The sequence below is a fragment of the Vigna umbellata genome, chromosome 9 (genome assembly GCF_029865625.1).
Source record: "Vigna umbellata cultivar VRB3 chromosome 9, Vumbellata_1.0, whole genome shotgun sequence".
In the NCBI taxonomy this organism is placed as follows: Eukaryota; Viridiplantae; Streptophyta; class Magnoliopsida; order Fabales; family Fabaceae; genus Vigna; species Vigna umbellata.
In genome coordinates, this window is record NC_142173.1 from 28,149,024 (window position 1) to 28,170,713 (window position 21,690).

Consider the following 21,690-nt stretch of genomic DNA (forward strand, 5'->3'; position numbering starts at 1 on the left):
GAATTTCGCATACATGTGAGGAATGATTTTCCTCAATCTCTATGAAGAACATGATGCCATTGTGCAGAATTACAGAGAGACTTAGAGATCGAGAGTGAAGTGTTGCAGAGAAAGTGTGAAGAACAAATTTCTTTATTTAGGGTTAATGATTTACGAATTGTGCTTGGAGGGAAACCCAAAAATTCAAATTTTCAGACAAGAACATTTCAATTGATTTCCCTAAATACACAAGCGATTAATTTCAATGTGACACATATGCAGTAATCATAAATGAATATTAATCGATTTCATTAGTTATTGAATCGCTTAAGCTTAAACCAGTCTCAGACTTTTGAAAAATAGAGAAATACTAAGAACAATTTAATCTGTTACATTACTAGTATAATTGGTTAAAAATTGGGAAAACATTTTTCAATCAATTTCAATGCAGACAAACATAAAGCATTCACATACATCAGTACACATATCACAGATTATGAATGATGCATGAATTTCAGTATTAAACAATAGTTATCGCATGTGATACTCAAGAGATTTATGATTTTTCCTTTGTAATCCTTCCTCTAATCCTTGTCCGCCTTCGGCTCATTTTAGTTTCCTGCAAAATCATCAAATGGTTTGGAAGCAGGTACCCAAATAAACTTGGGGCCTTTTGTGTTAGTCATAGTAGTTGGTTCTTTGGGAATCCACTTGAACTTTCCCTCTGGAACACTACCTTTCTTATAATAAGAAGATCTAACAGTGTGACCAATTGAATTGCAACAGAAACAGGAAACGGTAGAAGGTTTACTCAAATCAGTATATTTCTTTGAGTTAATTTTTTCACTTTTAGCCTTGTAACCTATTCCTTGCTTATTTATTACCCTTCTTTGAGATCTTAGAACTTCTAAGTTAGATCTACCAAGAGCAAATTTTGCCAATGTGCTTGTTAGATACTTAATCTTTTCCAAATAAGCAGGACAATCTTTGGAATCTTTTTCAACAGTTCTAGCTTTAGATTTAACATTAATAGTAGGGTGTAAAGCATTATCATGATCAAGTTTCAATTTATCATTATCTTCAACAAGGTTGTTAATTCTGTATTCATAATCTTTCTTTTCACCATTTAATCGATTTACCTTGTACTGAAGCTTCATTGTCTCTACATGGAGTTCCTGAAAAACATCCAACAATTTATCATATCTGACCTCTATAGGCTCATCCGCAAAACTGTTGTTGTTGCTTTCTAAAAAGACATATCCAGCCATGAGACTGTTAACACTCGGCAAGTGTACCGAATTGTATCAAGTAATAATAAAATGGTAAGACCAAATATCGTTTCCCAAAGGACTCACAGCCTAAATAGTTATGTGATTTATTGATTAAATTAGTCTTATAAATGAAAAAATTGTTGTTGAATTACGATAAGTAAACATGAATGCAAGGTTTTGATCAATGGAAGAGAAAGATGAAAAAACGGTTGATGTAGAATATGAATGATTATGTTGTTGGGTTTACCAATTCATCCTATCCATTCTCATGTATTCAAGAATTCATCTTTCTTCATTAATGTTAATGCCACTTTCTAATTTACCTTAAACCCTATGTCTCGGTGAAGAAAGCCTAATCTTAATTACTAGTTTACAATGTCTTGTCTCCCTAGCAATTATTCATGCATTACATTCGCACAGAAGCATAAAGACAACCAATTCTCCTATCCCTATGTCTAGGCAATATTGCTCTTGGGAGAATTTCCTCAGTTCTAGATGTACTTATATGTGTCCATACAAATAACATCAATGATCATGCAATTGAATGAGTTAAACAAAGCATGCATAGAGTATAGAAGAAAAACCCTAACAATTAATGAAAAAAAGCATATAAAATTAAAGAATCAATTCAATACATGAGAGTTTCAAAGGATTACATCGGTTCTCCAACAACAATGAAACTTTAGTTCACCATAGACATGGTGAAACTAGATGAAAAACAATGAAAGAATGAAAGATAGAACCCTAGAAGTTGAAGAATAGAGCTTGAGCATCCAAAATCCTCCTCCAAGGGGTGAAGAAAGTGTGATTTCGCCTCTTTCTGTCGAAAGATACCTAATTCGGCTAAAACCTTATATAGCTTCCTAAAAATTACAGAAAATAGGCCCAAACCCAAATAAATGATGCTCAGCAGCACTTTTGCCGCTCAGCGGTAAGTGAGGGTCTTCAGAATTGACGCTCAGCTGCAATTTTGGCCCTCAACGGTGACTACGGGACTTCAGAATGCCACTCAGCGGTAAAAGTGGCGTTGAGCGGTGACTGCGGATCTTCTTTTGTGCACTTTCACTTCCTTTCCTGAGTCCAAGTCCTTACTACTTCAACTGCTTTCATCTAATTCATCTTAATTCCTGCGAAAACAAGGAAAACCAAGCATAAAACCCATCCGACTCTCTTATTTCCAAAACTTAACAAAAAGAATGATTCCAATCTAATTTCTAAGTCATAAAGGTTGTTTTTAAGGTCAAAATTAAGTATAGAAATAACAGGTTTTCAACTGTTATCACAACCCTAAACTTAGAACTTTGTTTGTCCTCAAGCAAACAAGATGTAACTTAGTCTTTCACCAATCCATACAATGGTTCACCACATTCAAAACTCTTTCTTTCAAGACAAGTAATTACTCAAATCATCTCATCACAAAGAGTTTAGTCAAGATGCACACATACTTTGGTGTTTACATAATCACATAATATCCAACAAATGCTATTCTCATGAATGATCAATTAACTAAGCATAGATGTAATCATGTGCTCATGGAATCTTTCCTCACCAGATAAAGTGTTTCACTCAAACACACAAGTGTATAAGAGGTCACTCATTTACTCTACTATCACAATGTCACATAAATCAACTTTGCTTTTCATTTAACCACAATCAAACACATTCACAAGCAAGTATAATCACAAGGGCTTTTCTATGGCTTATAATGTGGCTGGGCTAACAAGAAAATTTGTTTTTCAGGAACACAAAATCCTTGAGTTAAGTGAATCATCTAAACACAACCATTTTTCCTTCTTCCCAGCTTTCCTTTGCATTGAGCCTCCTATCTTGGACAACATTGAAGTGGTGCTCATGCTTGCGGGAAAGGAACTTGCTGGCATAATAGCGTTATGGTTCCTTATCCTTCCTCTTGGATCCTATAGTCTTGATTCTCTTACCCGATGAGGAGGCCATCCCTACATCAAACACAATTAACAAAACCACAAGACATACTGTTAAGCATTAGTAGACCACAAACAACCCCTTAAAACCATTCCTATCACCCTTGAGGGCAAACAAAACCCCTCAGCGCAACCTGTGCATCAAAACTAGCAAGTAAAATAAGCACATAAACCATTCTACCAGAATTGTGCTCAGGGGAAATTTTCACTGAGCGGCGATTCTGCAGATTTTTCAAAATCTTGCAAAAGTGCTCCTAATCTCCACCCACATGCATTTTTCCTAGTTCCAGACCCAAATCAAGCAGTTTAATCGGTCCAAACAACAATTAATTCATCTAATCATGCGTTAAAATCAAAATCCCTCAAGAATCATGCTTAGACAACCATGTTCATACCAATTCATGCTTTCAAAAACCCTAGAATGTAAAATGCTTATACTTACTTGGGTGGAGATGCTAGATGAGTGAAGAATGCTCTAGGAATGTGCAAAAATCAGCCCCTAACAGCAATGCTCTCACCAAACCCTAAACTTGGATGGAAACTTTATGCAAAAGTGAGTGGAAGAGAGTTTTTGTGAATGGGGAAGAAGGGAAAAATAAAGAGAACACTTGGGAGAGTGCTTGAGAGTGTGTGGGAAGAGTGAAATCTGAGAGTGGCGGCCAAAACACACCCTAGGGTATAAAAGAGGCCTAGTGGGCCAAATCCCGCTGAGCCCAATTAAAACAAAATAATTCACCCAATCTGTAGCGGTCGCGCTCAGCGGTAATTGCTGCTGAGCGGCATTTGCAACACCTACTCTTCTTCTTCCTAGCTTGCCCTAGGTGTCCTTTACTAATGCCTGTCACTACCCCAATGCATTTAGTTTCTCACATCACTCAAACCTTCAATCCCTATAATTAATCTAAAGTAGAATCAAAACAAATAAACAAAGATAAAGTCAATCAACTAGGTTGCCTCCCAGGTAGCACTTGTTTAACGTCACGAGCCTGACCCAAAATCCTCCAACACCCATCAGTAGGTGCAAATCCATCACCCTTTAGTAAGTGTACCTTTTGAGTATCCTTCAGTAAATACTCACCAACCTAGCATCCATAGTAGATGTTATACCATAAGGTCTCAAAACAACATAAATCAATGTCCCAAAGTTTATAAAATTACATAATCAAAATAACAAAATCAAAGAAATTAATGTTCTCAAATCACTGGGATGCCTCCCAGTAAGCGCTCTTTTAACGTCATTAGCTTGACCCAATAAAACTCAAGTTCGATCTTCAATGTTGGTGTTCATCTTTCTTTCATCACACAAACTCATCAACTGCTTCCGGTCCACATTTTTTACTCTTCTTGAATATGGAGCCTCAATCTCAATCACTCTATTCTCTTTGAAATCTTTCACAACCCACAACTTATTCTTGAATCTTACAGGTGCGCCAAGTCTGAATTGTGCCTCCTTCGAGTCATCATGAACCTTTCTTCCTTTGCCATCTTTTTCTTCTTCCCTAACCTATGACAAGAAACAATTTTTACCTTTGACGACTGGGTTTGCAGATTTAGAACTGGTCAATGGTGCATCTTTACATGCAACTTTATGACTAGCCTCCTTCTCTTGAATCTGCTGCTCCGCTTTAAAAACATTAAAGACCACCTTTTCTCCTCGGTCTTGAAGCACTATCATTCCATCATCCACATTGATGATTACCTTTGCCGTTTTCATAAACGGTCTTCAAAGAATAATTGGGACCTTCTCATCCTCCTTCATCTCCATCACCACAAAGTCTACCAGAAATTTTAGTTTGTCTATGCAAACCACCACATCTTCCACCACACCATAAGGTTTCTTGGAAGATCCATCCGCCATTAGCAAAGTCACCTTTGTTGGTTTGACTTCAAGATCACCAATTCTTTTGAGTAGAGATAAAGGCATCAGATTAATGTTTGACCCTAAATCAATTAGGGCTTTCCTTATATTCTCCTTCCCAATGACGCAAGGAATAATAAAACTTCTTGGATCTTTCACTTTTGGAGGAAGTGGCTTCTTCTCAATAACACTACAATCTCCCTTTTCATCTAGACACCTCCTATTTGTGGAGACTTGCTTCATGTGCTTTGCATAAGCTGGAATTTGTTGCAATGCTTCATTCAAAGGTATAGTAATCTTCAATTGCCTGAAGATATCTTTAAAGCGCCCATATTGTCTCTCTTTTTCAATCTTTTCACTCCCTTTAGGATAAGGAAATTTTTTTTCATATTTCTCAAATTTTTTCTCTCCACTCTTCTTGCCTTTCTCTTTTCTCTCACCCTCACCTATTATATCTTCTTCTCTCTCCACTCTCTCTTTTCTCTCTTCTTTTTCTTCTTTTGTTTCTAACCCAACTCTTTCTCTTTTTCATCCACCCTCTCAACATCTGCACTTACAATAGCTTTAAACTCTTCCTTAGGGTTAGCCTCAGTATTAGCCCCAAAACTCTTGTCAAGCATATCTTCCGGCTTCCACCAGTGCAATAAAGGGAAACTACAATGATTATTTTCATATATATGCACCGATTCTGCAATCGAGGTATATACACGTGAGGCAATCGATTTAGAACCGAGGCAAAAAGGTGTATGTTTTGGCCTCGGTTCAAATGCAACCAAGACAGTAAAGTGTGTTCCTTTTTTTACTATTTTTTTTCGCTAGACTTTTGGCCTCGGTTGTTGGTGAACCGAGGCAGTAGAGACGAATTATGCCTCGGTTTGAATTTGAATCGAGGCAATAGAAGATGTTTTTTTCTTTTTCCAAATATCATGCTGCTAGTAACATGCCACCTTATAAAAATATTGGAACTAATATTTTATTCCCTTGTAGGAGCAACATTCACCAATACAATAATGAAAATGTAATTGTAAATTAAATTATGCAAAATTTGATTCCATAGTGAAGTGAATTTGTACAGTTGAAATGAAAACAACATATTATTATGAAAGTAAAACAGAGCTCAACAATTTTCTGGACTTCAAGCTTTCTCTGTTCCAATTGTAATGGGCTGTCAATAGACCTTTCAACAATTATCTGGACTTTAAGCTTTCTCTGTTGAGCTACGACCTTACTTTTTGCTGAAGAGAAAAATTCACCAACCTGAAATGATAAATCAAAAAAAGTCATTACCACTTTGGTTGCAGTTTTCTTATCCAGTCAACAAAAGAAAAGAAAACAAACCCAAGAATAAGGACTAAAAGTATGCATAAATGTAGACAGGAAAAAACCATAATAATATACCAAAAGTTAACACTTATACATTCTAAATAGAGTTTAAACACCAGAAAGATGAACAACAAAGTTAACCAAATTATCAGAAGTGATTATGACATTTGTGGTAGTAAAAGAACTTAGCAAAGCATACCTTCTCTTGAACAAGCTTATACTCTGATAGCTCATCGTGGGTGTGTTTCAACTTCTCATTATTTGCATTAATCTCAAGGAGGTCAGCTTCAAGTTCTTCAAGTTTAACCTAAACATGGAAAAAAATTATTACTTGATTCTGTATTCATGAGAAGAAGATCGAGTGACAAAAGTTTCATAGAATGTAAGACCTCCAAAATTTCCAGATCAACATTATCCTTTCTTGCTGAGTTAGGGCCTAATGTACTTAATTTGATAAATTAGGATGAGCAATTCAATTGAAATACTAAATCAGGGCAATAAGCAAGTATCATCTTACTCTTGTTCCACACATGTAATTGCAAAACCAATGACACAAACAGATTGTACAAAATAATAAAATTAATGCAAATGATATTAATGTAATTATTCAACACCTAACTTCTAGAGATTCTAGCTGTGAACCATAGACTTCTTGCTCTCGAAGATGACATAAAATAGTTGACCATAAAGAGTTGGCCATAAAGACGAGACATCTTTAATTGGATAGATTTTGGAATCTTCAAAGAAAGCATTATTATCGCTGAAGTAACCCAATTGAGTAAACTGCAAAAGAATAAAAGTTAATAAACGAATAAAAAGCACATTTCAATTATCAACAAAAGAAAAACCATCTACAAGTGAACCGAAAAGAGAATATCAGAAAAAATAAGGATATTTTATTAAATTAACTTCATGAACATCCTCTGTGTAAGTTACTAAGACTAAAATCTAGTTTTGATTCAAATAGAATAGTACAAGCACTTGTAATGGTGCTGAAACTAAATTTTGTTCTTCACCAGAGTTTGAAATACAATTAATTTAAAATATCAACAACTTATCTGGTCCTCACAGTTTGAGACCTAGCGTATACTTTCAAGCTTTCTTTCTTTCAGGATTACTTACTGAAAAATGAATTCATACAAACTCTTTGTTTCCACTAATCAAAGCAAAAGGAAGTTGAAAAGGTCAAACTTACAGTGATGCTTTCTCCTATGAAAAAGGCCAAGCCACTTGAGTCTAACATCAATATCATCCTTAATGTGCTTAGAGTTCTCAATTTCCTCAAGGGACATCTTAGCTAGATCCTCAATCCCACCTTCCATGAACATCTTCATGGGATCTCTCTCAAGCTTCAACTTTTCTTGAGGACTGATGCCCCCTTGTACTGTTCCTTCAAAACCTAGTATCCATCTCTCTTCTCCACTCCAAGCTCCAACCTCGACGCCTCCACCGCATCTAGAGCAGTTGAAGCCACCGTCGGTGTGGCATAGAGCAATGTCTTGAGCGAGAGCTGGGGCAGCATGGAGGAGTAGAAAGTTGGGGATGGGCACAGAGCAATGTCTTGCAGAAAATTGGCCAAAAATCCCCAAACGAAACCCTTCGCCGCGGCGGAGACGGGGAGGCAAGCGAAGAGCAGGTGCTCGAGGGCAACGGCGATGGAAGGGTTTTCGAGCAGAAGCCACTTGAATTGGAGAGAGGACCAAATGCCGAGGAGAAAGGTGGTGTGGGTGTAGAGGAAAGAGGCGATGGCAGCCACGATGAGGGATGAGTTGAAGGCGGCGAGGAGGGAGGAGGAGGCGGAGAGGAAGAAGGCGAGCTGGGCGAAGATAAGGGAGTACCAGACGGCAAAGAAGGCGGCAGGTTTGAGGCTGAGGGCGTCGAGGATGGCGACGACGGGGGTGCCACCAAGGTCGAGGTGGAATAAGGCGGATGGAATTAGGGCGATGGCGATATGATAGTTGTGGGCGAATGATGAGGGGGTTTTGAGGGATCTTGAGGAGGTGGAAGAGACGCCATTGCCGTGGACGTGACACAATGACACAATGATGGATTGAGGCATTCTCAGGGTGTTAGGCATCGGGTGGGGTTTGAACCGAGGTCATATTATCTATATGCCTCGATTCCCCTTAAACTGGGTCAGAAAAGTTAACCTAAACTACGAAAAGGCCACCGCTTTCTTATAGATTTCGGTTCCGCCTCAACCGAAGCCTATTGTGCGATTTCAAATCCAGTTTTTTTACTAGTGTTCTTAGCCATTTGACCAACCTGTATCTCCAAATTTCTAATTGCAGCTTTAGTGGTTTGGTTTGAGATAGTCACCTGAATAAATTGTTGAAGAGTTTCTTCAAGCTTTGATGATTTCTCATTCAATGCAGATATTGTTGCCATATTGATGGATGCTGTTGTGGTCTATTGAATTGTCCTGCTTGTCCAGCTTGTCCATTCTGACCTTGACCCATGCTTGGGTAAGGTTTCCACCCTTGGTTGTAGTTCCCTTGGCGGTATTGAAATTGATTGACCATAAAATTGACATCTTCTATGGCCTCCACTGGAAAAGCACATTGAGCATTGATATGATCACCACCACATAGTTCACAAAGTTGTTGTTGAACCTGTGCAACGTTCTTAGATCCTTTGGCAACTGAGCAAATGTTTTAGTCAAATTCTCCAACTGTTGAGTTATGATTATGTTCTGCGCAAGCAAGGCATCATTTGATTGCAATTGTAGAACTCCCTTCTGTTGAATTGGAGCTCCTCTCTCATTATGCATCTCATTATCATTAGTAGCCATGTTTTCAATCAATTCAGTGGCTTCCTTTGGAGTCTTGCATTTAAAATTACCTTCAGCTGAGGCATCTAGCATCAACATTGTTTGTGAACCAAGACCTCCAAGGAAAAGAAGGACTACTGTTGCTTCATCAAAGCCATGAGTGGGCGTCTTTCTCAACAAGCTCTTGTACCTATCCCATGCTTAACCTAACGTTGTTGATGGATTGACAAGTGTACCAAATCGCACAAGTAATATAAAATGGTAAGACCAAGTATCGTATCTCAGAGGACTCTCGGCACTAAACACTCGTGTGATAAATTAATTAATTAAGACTTAAAATAAAAGAGATCATTGGTTTGAGATGCCAAAACATAAAATAAAATATGAATGCAGAATTGATCAATAGTAGAGTAACATAGAGATTAACGGATGTTGTTTAATATGAGATGAATATGTTGTTAGGGTTAAATTTCACCAAGTTCCCTCTCATGTATATAATAATTCCTCTTTATGCATTAATGTTAACGTCACTCACTAAAGTACTTAGAACCCAATCCCTTGGCTCAATAAGTCTATCTTAATTCCTAGTTCGTGCAATTCTTAGCGTTCCTAGAAAATTAAGTCTGAAGATCAAGAGCTTAAGACGACCAAGTACTCATACTCTCATCCCTGAGAAATATTTGAATAAATTTAATATCTTTAACATAAAACATTAAAGTTTAATATTCCAATTTGTTTTTAACTTTTTTTTGTTAGGATAAAATTTCCTTGATACTTTTTAATTAAAAAAAGTAAAATTATGTAATTATTATTAACAAAAGTTTGTATGAAAAGATTATACAAATTATTTAAATAAAATTCTAAATATAGTTAAAATTAGTACAAAAACACTTGTATGAACTTTTTATTACTGGTTAAAACTTATTAAAAGTTAAAATAGATGAAATAAATTGAATAAATAGGAGGTAAGAGACATAATTCTATAATTTGAATAAATTTTAACCAAAAAAAGTTCAACTGATGAGAGAGTATGGTGTAAGATAAGATATGAGTAACATTTCTTGTGTGGCCTTTTTGTTATGTATAGCAATTATAAATTGCTCGTACGTAAGCACTAAGTACACACTAAAAAGCACCAAAAGTTGGTAATGCTCATAGGCATTAGGTAGAGGAAACAAAAGCCGAGCTCTAGGGTCAAAATACATTCTCCAAGCAACAAGGTATAGCAAAGGTGTCAGTCGAAAAGCTTGAGTTATAGGCCTCGGTTTTTGGTGATAACCGAGTTAGTACCTCTGTCTCTCAAAACGTGACAGCTGAAAGAGGGTTAATACCTTCTGTTAGCCTTAAAAATCAAAGCAGTATGGGTTTTCGGTTGTGGATATCTGGAAACCGAGGCATATAGAGTGGTCAGAATAGAATTACAGGATTGTCATTGCGTTTTGATACGCTTCGGTTTGGGTGAAACCGAAGTGTAATATGCGAGTTTGAATTTTTTTTACTAGTGCATATTAGTATTTAGCACTTGTTGCATGTTTTGTTTACTCATCTATGCTTGAAGCTATTTTTTATGTAAAGAAGAAAACAAAAACATGTCATCACTAGTGCAAAAAAGACCTTTAACGTCATCATTTAGACGTCTGACCCTCGAATATCCAACGTAAAAAATGACCGGTGGCATTTTTCGTAAATAAAACAACTATTTAGACGTCGGTTGTAGAAGGGCCCGACGTCTAAATACTCATATATGTTGGCTCCCCCGAATAGACGCCAAAACTAAACGAAAAAGTAAAAAAAAATAATTTTTTATTCTATTTAGACGTCTGTTATGGAGGGAACCGACTTATGAAGCACTTTAGACGTTTGTTAATTGGGGGAACCGACATCTAAACCCTAAATCCAGAAATTTAAAAAGTCACTTTTTGACTCCATTTAGACGTTTGATCCCGCCACTCCGACTTCTGAAGCACTTTAGACGTCTGTTAATTGGGGAACCGACGTCTAAACCCTAAATCCAGAAATTTAAAAAGTCACTTTTTGGCTCCATTTAGATGTATGATCCCGCCAATCTGACTTTTGAAGCACTTTAGACATCTGTTAATTGGGGAACCGACGTCTAAACCCTAAATCCAGAAATTTTGAAAAGTCACTTTTTGACTCTATTTAGACGTCTGATACCGCCACTCCTACTTCTAAAGCACTTTAGACGTCTGTTAATTGGGGGAACCGACGTCTAAATTTTGGCATTAAAACACCGTGAACGCGAGACAGCCGTTACGCACACTTATTGTTCATCATCTTCGTCGCGTTTTCTCTCTACGGGTTACGTTTTTCAAGTTCATTTTCTCACTTTTGCACCGTTTTAAATTAATTTTACTCCGATTACATCACTCTTTGATACATTATCTTTCATTTGAACCGATTAAAATGCATTTTCCTTGGGTTTTTGTGCAGTTATTCTCGTGTCTTTAGGCATCGTTCTATGGCGGCGATTTCTTGCGTTTTGTACTCCTCCAATTCCCTCCACTACGTTTTTAAAACCATCCAATAAAAAAAATGTACAATACATTCTCTTCAACTAAAATATAAAGTTGTAAACTCGAAGCACCATGAGTCAGGAGCAACCTCAGAGACGTCTAACCTGTATGGATCGGACGTCTATATAAACGTCAGACCTATATAAGTCCGACGTCTATAAAGACGTCTGACCTAAGGGTCCGACGTCTCATTAACGTCACCCATATAGACATTGGACAGAGATCAGACGTTAAAAGCCCAAAATAATAGACGTCTAAAGTCTTTTTTGCACTAGTGCATGTTGTTTGATCTTGAGATAGAAAGGATAGCAAGGTGAAATAACAGCAAAATCAAGAAGCACAAGCAGCACATGAAAACACAACAACAACAACAACAAACATATTCAAATTTTGTTCTGCACTGTCATACACCAGACCAAATTGCTGAAAGAACCAATAATAGGATATTGCTAGGTGATTACACACATCTTACAAGGACTACACCACTTTTATAGCATTGTAAAACCTGCTAAAGGCATGGAGATGAAGCCAACACTACTTTCTTTGATCACAACAAATCAGTTCTATCAATTTTATATCTATCAATTTTATATATATGCAGAAAATTAGACATTTCAATTAATTCAAAATATAAATTAACTTTGTTTTATTCCAACTATAATTCAAGCTGAATAAATTTAAATTACCTTAACTCAATAATTAACTTTAATTGTCTAATAAAAGGTAAACATGAGAATATAAATTTATTGTATTTCTACTCTATTCAAACATATATGGGATTCAATATAAAGATGTTATTCAACTATTTATTAACTTTTCAAACAAATTGAAAGTAAAGATGCCTTAATTCTTGTGTTTTATAATTTAGGACTGATTTGTATAACTACGTTATAATATCTTAAATTTATTACAATTTTGCCACCCGGTCAACCTATTATAACGAATTATTTTCATCTATCATAATAGGTATCGTTATAGAATGTTATTTTCTACTAGTGTTGATTTAAAAATTCATCATATCACTATGATCTAAATTAGTAGGAAGTGATCTAATTAATTTAGATTTCATGTGTATGTTCAAAACTCAAGCTTAGATCTGCATACAAACCTACCAAAAGAAGAGTCAAGTCAAGATATTAGAGAAGAGAAAATCTTACCCTGATTAAAATTAGCCTTCACACATCCTTGGCTACGTATTTCTGTACTTTGCTTTCTGTTTTTAACTCTGAACTTATTCTATATATTCCTTTCCATATATTATTTTGAATTTTTAAGATGTCTTTATTTGAAATGATTACTTTTCTTTTTTAGTTTTAGTAAATATTTAATCTCTATAAGTTTAAAATGGTGGTCAAAACGCTGTGTTATATATATAAAATTTTCTAAAAAGTGATTTATAAAATCGAAAACAAGGCACTCGTCAAAATGATGAAACTTTCCCGGGGCAAATATATGAAATGTAATTAACTAAAAAATATGTCAGAGCGAAGTTGGTACGATAAGAAAAATATTGAGTGAGTGAATTATTAATAAAATGTATGATAATTTATATTTCATTACAAGCACAATGCTTATTGACGTTTTTAATGTAATTAAAAGTAAAAAATCAAACAATACAAACATGAACACCAGTTTATCAGCATGCTTGGGCAAGTGAATTTGAAGAAACCATTGCCTTGCCCAAGCATTAACAAGCTCAAAGGCGGAGTTCGGCAAAGAGGATGGGTTTCAAGTGCCTGAAAATTGAAAAATAAAATACCAAGAATGTTAGTTTTTCGAAATAGGTACATTAAAATAAATAAACTTCTTATTCTTATTCACTAAACAAATACAGTTGATATGTTTAAAATTTCAAGTATTAAGAACAGTAATCAGGTTAATAATAATAATAAAAAAACTTTAGATAAAAAACATGATTTCATTGTAACAAGGGAAACCCTTTTTTTTTTCATAAGACTATCAAGTATTGAACATCAATGATTTTATTTTTATTTTATTTTGTACTCATGCAAACTTTTCAAAATTTGCAAAAGGTTGCCCAGGACATTATAAAAAAGATTAAAGTAAATACACATTAAATTGACTCAGCATTCAAAAGTCACGGTTTAGTTAACGAGCTAATTTTTTTCTTTATCGTATAAAAGAAAAATAAATAATATAAAATATATAAGAACACTTGGATGATCTAATCCATATAGAATAGAAAGTAAAACAAGTTACCATATTTCCTAATAAATCTTATGTCTTTGACATCATTAGTTTCAAAAACAACTCATTATATTGAATTGTAAAAATTGTATGCTAATGTGCGTATGATATACAGAGATATAGGAAAATTATATACAAAACTTATGACATTCTTACCTATATAATATAGAAAAATTATACAGAGATATAGCAAAATTATATGCATCTCATAATATTTTTACCTGTTAATCTTTATTAAGCTTAAATACTCTAGCAAAGAATGCTATTTTGAGATAAATATAGTCTTCTGAGTTGTTCAAGAAATTGATATAGGCACGTCGCCAAGAACGTTTGAATAAGATTGATCCAAATACCATCCCCAAGCTTACCACAAATCCAAATGTCATACTTACAAATAAATCATTATTGAAAGGCGAATATTCATCTATATGAACTTCAACATTTGGTCCTTGTGTTGATCCATTCTCAAAACACAATTTCTCAAGTGGTGATCCACAAAGATCGAGATTATCTTCATAACTGGATGTACTAAAACTTTGTAATTGTGTGCATGTTGGAATTTTTCCTGTTAAATGATTGTGGGACAAATCTAGCACACCAAGTCCATAAATTTGAGTAAGACTTGGAGAATTAAACCAACAAGTCGGTTTCTTGATAAATCAAGTGAATCAAGTGATGTTAACTTTCCAATGTTTGGAGGAATTTCTCCAGTCAAATTGTTTCTTGATAAGTTCAATGAAATCAATGCAGATAATGTCTCTATTTCTACAGGAATTTCTTCTGAGAAATGATTGCTTGAGAGATCAATTGATTTTAAAAGTGACAAACCTTCATCCATGAACATTTGTTTGGAACCTTTCCATGTCAACAATGCATTCAAATAATATGGCCTGTCAAGTTTGTAAAAGCCATGGTTGATCACATAGCTATGATCTCCAAAATGAATTTGTTCTATATTGGCCATTGAAGTAAGGTTTTTTATGCATTTAGGAATGTTTCCAGATAAGTTGTTTATTGAGAGATCCAAGACTCGAATGTTTCTTAGACAACAAACTTCTAAAGGTAAACTTCCCATGAATTGATTTTTTCTCAAACTTAAAATTTGCAATTCTTCTTTTGTCCCAATCCAATCAGGGATAGATCCTGATAATTTGTTGTCTGACATATCAAGCATTACTAGCATTGTGCAATTTCTCAAGGTGAAAGGGATTCTTTCTATTAAGTTGTTGTTTCTCAATAACAATGCTTGAAGTTCAACAAGCGATCCCATTGAAGTAGGAATTTTTCCTGAAAAGTTATTGTGAGTCAAATCCAAATAAACTAATGAGTTCAATTGTCTCCAACAATCTGGGATATGTCCAAATAACTGATTGTATGAAAGGTCTAAATATAATAAACTTTGGCTGGTACCATCTCCACACAAAATAGAATGAGAATCTGAGAATTTATTTTTTGATAAATCAAGAATTTGAGAATTCCGTAGAAATGGAGGAATAGAACCTTCAAATTGATTTGATTGAAGGGACATGGACCTAGAAACATACTTTGATGAAACATTTGAAATTATACCTTGTAGATTGTTGTATGAAATATTCATTGTCATCACTTTTTGTAGTGGTAATTTAGCCCAAAACCATTTAGGAACAATATCTGATATTGCAGCATTTGAAATGTCAATATAAAAAAAGTTATTTTGTGTCTGCAACCATTTCGGAAATGTTGGACCTAATTTGCAAGATCTCAACTTTATGGTGAACAACTGAAAAAGTGGAACCCAATTTTGGGTAAATGTCAAGGCCAAATAATTATCTGATAAATCTAATACATGTAACTTAGACATGTTAGTGAAATGGTAGTCACTAAGCACACCTTTTAAAGAATTTGAATGCACATGGAGTTCCTCCAAATGAGGTGGAAATTGAATATATTTAGGAATCTCTCCATTTAGCTTATTGCCATAAAGATATAATCTTTTTAAAGATGTGAATGTTGAGAAGTCAGGTAGTGTGCCTTTTATTTGATTTATATACAGACATAATTCTTGCAATGAATATCTAGCACATCCAGACAAATGAGCAATTATCATTGGAAGCTCATCACTCAAGCTATTAGCACCCATGTTGAATGAGCGCAAAGCACATGCATTTCCAAATGATTTTGGAATTCCACCTTTAAAGGAATTTGCGCTAATTGACAAACGCTCCAAAGTAGATGGTAACTTCACACCTTCAGATATCGTTCCACTTAACCAATTTCCATCAAGAAACAATGTTTTCAATGAAGAGAATACTGAAATGTCAGACAAAGTGCCAGTGATGTGATTCCATGACAGATCCAATTCTTGCAATGAGTGTCTAACGCAACCACTGGACAAATTACTGAGAATGGATGAAAGACCTTCTATCAAATTGTTTGAATATAGGTTTAAAGAATGTAAGGTGCATATGTTCATGAAGTATATCAAATCCCTGGCCTTGAAATAATTAGAGGAGATGTCAAGATGCCTAAGCAAATTCATGGCCATGCCAAAATCACTTGATGTGAAACCCTCCAAGTGGTTCTCACTAAGGTCAAGGTCAACAAGGTTGGAAGTGACGTTTGACACCCACTCGAATACCATTGGTGACGTGAAGGTGTTCTGAGAAAGATGAAGGACAGAGAGAGTAGGGAAATTGAACTTGGAATGTTTGGATGACAGAATGAAATGATCGGAAAGGCTACAATCAACTAAACTTAGTTCTCTTAGTTCAGGTAGCTCCGCAATCACTTGCAACCAAGTATGAGAACGATTTAGATTTGATACAGAGTCCATGTAAAGATGTGTTAAAGAAAGGAGATTTGAGAGCCACTGACCTTCATGAGATAAATTAATATCATATCCTCCAAGATATAGCTCATGCAACCGAGAGAGATTTCCAAGTTGTGGTGGTATATTTCCTTCAAAAGCATTGTCACTGAGATCAAGATGTTGCAACTGGAAGAGATTTCCAAGTTGTGGTGGTATATTTCCTTCAACAGCATTGTCACTGAGATCAAAATGCTGCAACCGGGATAGATTTCCAAGCTGACGAGGGATTGAACCGTTCAGATGATTATTAGCAAGATTTAAGTATTTCAAACGAGAAAGAGAGCCTAACTCAGTTGGAATTTCTCCACCAAAAGCAGATGAAGAGAGATCAAGGTATTTCAAGTTTCTAAGAGAACCAAGAAACTCTGGAATTTTCTCATTGCGAAAATAATTGGAACTGAGATTCAAATACTCTAATTGTGGCAACTCCATTAACGAGTCGTGTATCTCTCCGCTTATATAACCTCCGCTTATATAAGCTGTCTGAATAAAATTTGGATATTTACCAGGAAGGTCGAGGCTTAGGATGTGGGCAGTAAGGTTGCTGCAGCGAATTCCCTGCCACTGGCAGCAGTGGGGAGTGGTCCAAGAGGATAGCATGCCGTAGTGATCGACAATGGCAGCCTTGAATTGAAGGAGTGCTTCCCTCTCCTTTCGAAGGCATCTGATTTGGTGCTGTCCATGAACAACCTGCAACACCACACATACCATAAACATCATCGATCTTAAACCAACCGGATTCATCATTGACGTTGCTGTCGGTGTTATCATCTCAGAGAAGAACTTTGATGGATGATAAAATGCACTGAGTATTCAAGCTAGATTAGTGTCGGTGAATTCAGCACTAACCATATATATATATATATATATATATATATATATATATATACCCGTATATATAACATTCAATATTGCATTCACTGATCATAAATGCCTTTTTTTTTAATTCTTTTTTTGAATTCATAGTGTTCTCATAGCAACTACTCTCAGTCAAATCGTTTCGAATGTTTTCTCCAAGTCATCCCTCTCTCTCAATTTTCTTTGATAAATTTTTTTAACATTAACGCAAAGTCAGACACCTGTAGGTTAATCCTTTTTAGGTTTAAATCCTTATTTGATCTTCATATTTGTGTTTCAATCTCAAATGGGTCATCATGTTATTTTCCGTCTCAATTCGGTTTTTAAACTTGTTAAAATGAGTCAATTAAGCTCTCTTTGTTAATTTATCAATAACGCTGTTTGTCTTTGCTGATGTGTAATCTGTTTTAGTTGACGAGGCATTGTTTATTAAATTTGATTGGTGTGAATAGATTGCCACGTGTGATGTTGTTAGAATCAAAACTTAATATTTAGAGATACCCTCATTTCAAAAGTGTTTAACATCTCCGTTTTCGTTAGGAAGAATTGTGGAAGCACTGTTGGAGTGACGAAATGCCTGGTTCTTCTTCTTCTTGCAAATGCACGAGTTGGGGCTTTGAACATAGCTCTGCTAGTGGGAGCAGGTTGGGTGTAAAACCCAGTTGCTTTTGTGGTCGGCCTGCAGTCTTTCGCGTTGCCAGAACCCCTCAAAACAAGGGCAAAAGATTCTGGGGTTGCCCTAACTTCAAGGTGAGTTTAATGGAAGCATTTTTGTGAGTTATTGTATGGTTTTGATTTTCCACAGGGTGAGAGTTTTGATTTCGTTGACAAAGGAGTGTGTTTTGTTGTTGCATAGGTTGGGAGTGAAGATTTCGTTAGATGTAACTTTTTTGAGTGGTGTAGTGAAGAAGTAATTGATTCTCGAAATGTGGTGAATTTAGAAGACAGTAGTGCAAGTGCAAGGAATGAAGAAGTGGGTAGAAGTTTGAAGAAGATGGAACAAAGTGTGATGAAATGGAAGAAAGAGATGTTGAAAAGCTGAGAATTGGGTGTTTGGAGAAAAGTGTAGTTATTTTGGAGAAAAGGATTAAGCTTTTACTGGGATGATGTTTGTTACATGTGTTTGTAATGTAATTGTGATATCAATGTTGATGAAACTAGGTTGATGAAAGTACGATGAAAGTAGGTTTATATGAATGTAATGTGATCTTTTGGAAGGATGTTTGGAATGAAATGTTGTTGTCTGTCTGTTTTAAATATAAAGTTGACTTCTTAATACTGTCTTATTTGCTTAATGAAAGTAACATCAGAAAGCAACTTTGTTAAACATCAAAAACATTTGCTGACAACATGAATAAAAAGTGGATTTCATTATCATTTAAGAAAAAAACCTGACATCAACTTTGTCTTACTCAGTGCATGAGATAACAAAATAAACCTGATATTAACATTACAAAAGAAACCTGATATCATTACTTCATCAATCTTACTCAGTCAATAACATAAGAAAATAAAGCTGATATTACTTCATCAATAGAAATTACACCAACTATGTCTTCAAGAAGTACACATAGACCAAAACAAAAGTGTTACTACATTGTCTTCATCACTAAATATGTCTTGAGCAATACACATTACACCAAAAAAAAAAATTGATAATACATCGGTCCTTCATCAATACATATTAAATAAGGTTTGGAGAAGGACATTCAGCTGACTCCTGAGAAATAGGCACATCTCTTGGTGGAGGGATTGTGAGTTGTGTTTGTTGAGTAGGTTGGTCAGCAGACACATCTGGTGGAGGCACAGATTGTGTTGTAGGTCGTTGTGGACATGATTTTTTGTTGTGTCCAAGTTGTTTGCAAACAACACAGGTTTTTTTGCTCCCACCCTTTCTTAATTCAGTGTCATTCTTCTTCAACTCCCAAGGCTCTAGTCTTCGTTTTTTCTTTGGTCTTCCTGGCATTGTCCTCTTCTTTGGGGGTAACACATCTGGATATGAAGTTATGTCCCAGACAAGTTGACCATTAATAGGATAAATGATGGTGTTGTAGGTCTCTTCATAAGTAGACTTCCTAAACCAATGGCCAATGTAGTCTTCTGCATTTAAATTCAAGAATTTCATTGCATTTATTGAGTGAGTGCAAGGAATTCCAGTTATTAACCACTTTCTACAACTGCAGTCCTTGTTTTCAATATTGACAACAAATTGCTCCCCAAATTGTGAAATGTGTAAGACTTCAAATAATTGATGTGATGACCATTTGTCATGAGCAAACATATGACAACACAGTTAGCAACATGTTAATGATGATCAGAAATTAAATGTGGGTGTGAACTTACTTTGGTAACCAATATCTGGTTAACCATTATTGCTTTTCAAATCTGTTGAGAACCTTAGGGCACACAGAACCTTGATACAAACCCATTTTTGTCCTGTTCGTAGCCCATCTCTTCATGATGTAAACCCTAATGTCTTCTAACATATTGATAAGTGGCTTACACCTACTACTAACTAGCACACTATTGAACCCCTCACACATGTTGTTGACAAGAGTGTTAGATTGTGATCTAGGACTGAATCTAGATCTTGACCAAAACCTGGGAGATTAAAATGTCAATAAATATAAATGTCAAAGCAAATATAACAGTAAAAGAACAATAAGGTTTGGAGAAAAGTGATTACATACCTAGGTGGGATTGCAATCAAGTATTTAAATGCGTCAACATTTATCTCTTTAATTTTCCTCATTTCAGCCTCTCATAGTTGTGGATATGTGGTTGTTGCTGCCCTCCACATCATACGTTTAAGGTCTTTTCCAGGAAATTTCTTTCTGAAGTTGGAATACAAATGTCTAACACAAAATCTTTGGTCTACCCCAAGTAGAAGATCTTGAATTGCTGGCAAAAGTTCCTACAATTTCAAATACTCATGTTAGTTGACTTATTTGTGTAGGTTGTAAAAGCACATTTGTTATGAGTGACTGACCTTTTGTTGGTATGAAATAAATGTACATGCTCCACAAACAGCTTCCCCACCAAGGTCTGCAATGAGAAGCTCCAAGAACCAAGTCCAAGAGTCTTTGTTTTCTACCTCAACAACAGCATATGCAATGGGAAGAATTTGTTCATTTCCATCTCTTCCAACTACTGTTAATAACTCCCCTCCATACTTGCCTTTCAAAAAGCATCCATCTAATCCAATGATGGGTCTACAACTAATGAAGCTATCTTTGCATGCTTTCAAGCATACATAAATTCTATGGAATATACACTCCTCATTACTATTTTAAACCTTTATTTACACTATTGAACCTGGATTTGTTCTTAGAAGTTCATGAGCATAATCATATATTCTTCTATATTATTCCTTGAGTGACCCCTTAACATTATCTTTTGCCATGGCTCCAGCCTCTTCATGTTCACCATCATCTCCAACCTCTTCATGCTCACCATCATCTCCAGTCTCATCATCCTCACCATCATCTCCAGCCTCTTCCGCAGCCACATGATCATCCTCAATCTCATCCTCTTCTATATCTTCCAACTCAAAATCATTTACATCATATACCTCAACCTCATCTACATAATGTACTTGACCATCCTCCACATGTTCAATTTGTTTTGCAACTTCACATTCACCCTCCTCCAATTTTGTTCCAACTTGACCCTCAACCTCACCCTCACAGTCGCCCTCCTCCAATTCTGTTCCAACTTGAGCCTCAACCTCAGCCTCACAGTGACCCTCCTCCATTTCTATTCCAACTTCAGGCTGAACATCAGCCTCACCCTCATCCTCAACCTCATCCTCACAGTGACCCTCAACATCACCATGAACCTCACCCTCAGGTTCTCCCTGCACTTCTCTTGCAACATCAACTTCATCAGGCTGACCCTCCACCTCTCTTGCAACAAGAACTTCATCATTAACATCACCATCAACCCAATCAATCATTTCTATTATATGTGGTTCCATGGTATTATGAACCACGTACAAATGAACTTCATCATTTAACCTTGCTATATTCAGCATATGCATAGCACCTTTATCATCAGTCAATAAGTCTAATCTATCTGGCACTACTGACTGACCTCTTAAAC

At 35.7% G+C, this 21,690-nt stretch overlaps 1 pseudogene; it reads right to left on the minus strand.

Moving 5' to 3' along the window:
- Positions 1-13,198: 13,198 nt before the first annotated feature.
- On the minus strand, positions 13,199-17,555 carry LOC148193140 (receptor-like protein EIX2; annotated as a pseudogene).
- Between the last annotated feature and the right edge of the window lie 4,135 nt (positions 17,556-21,690).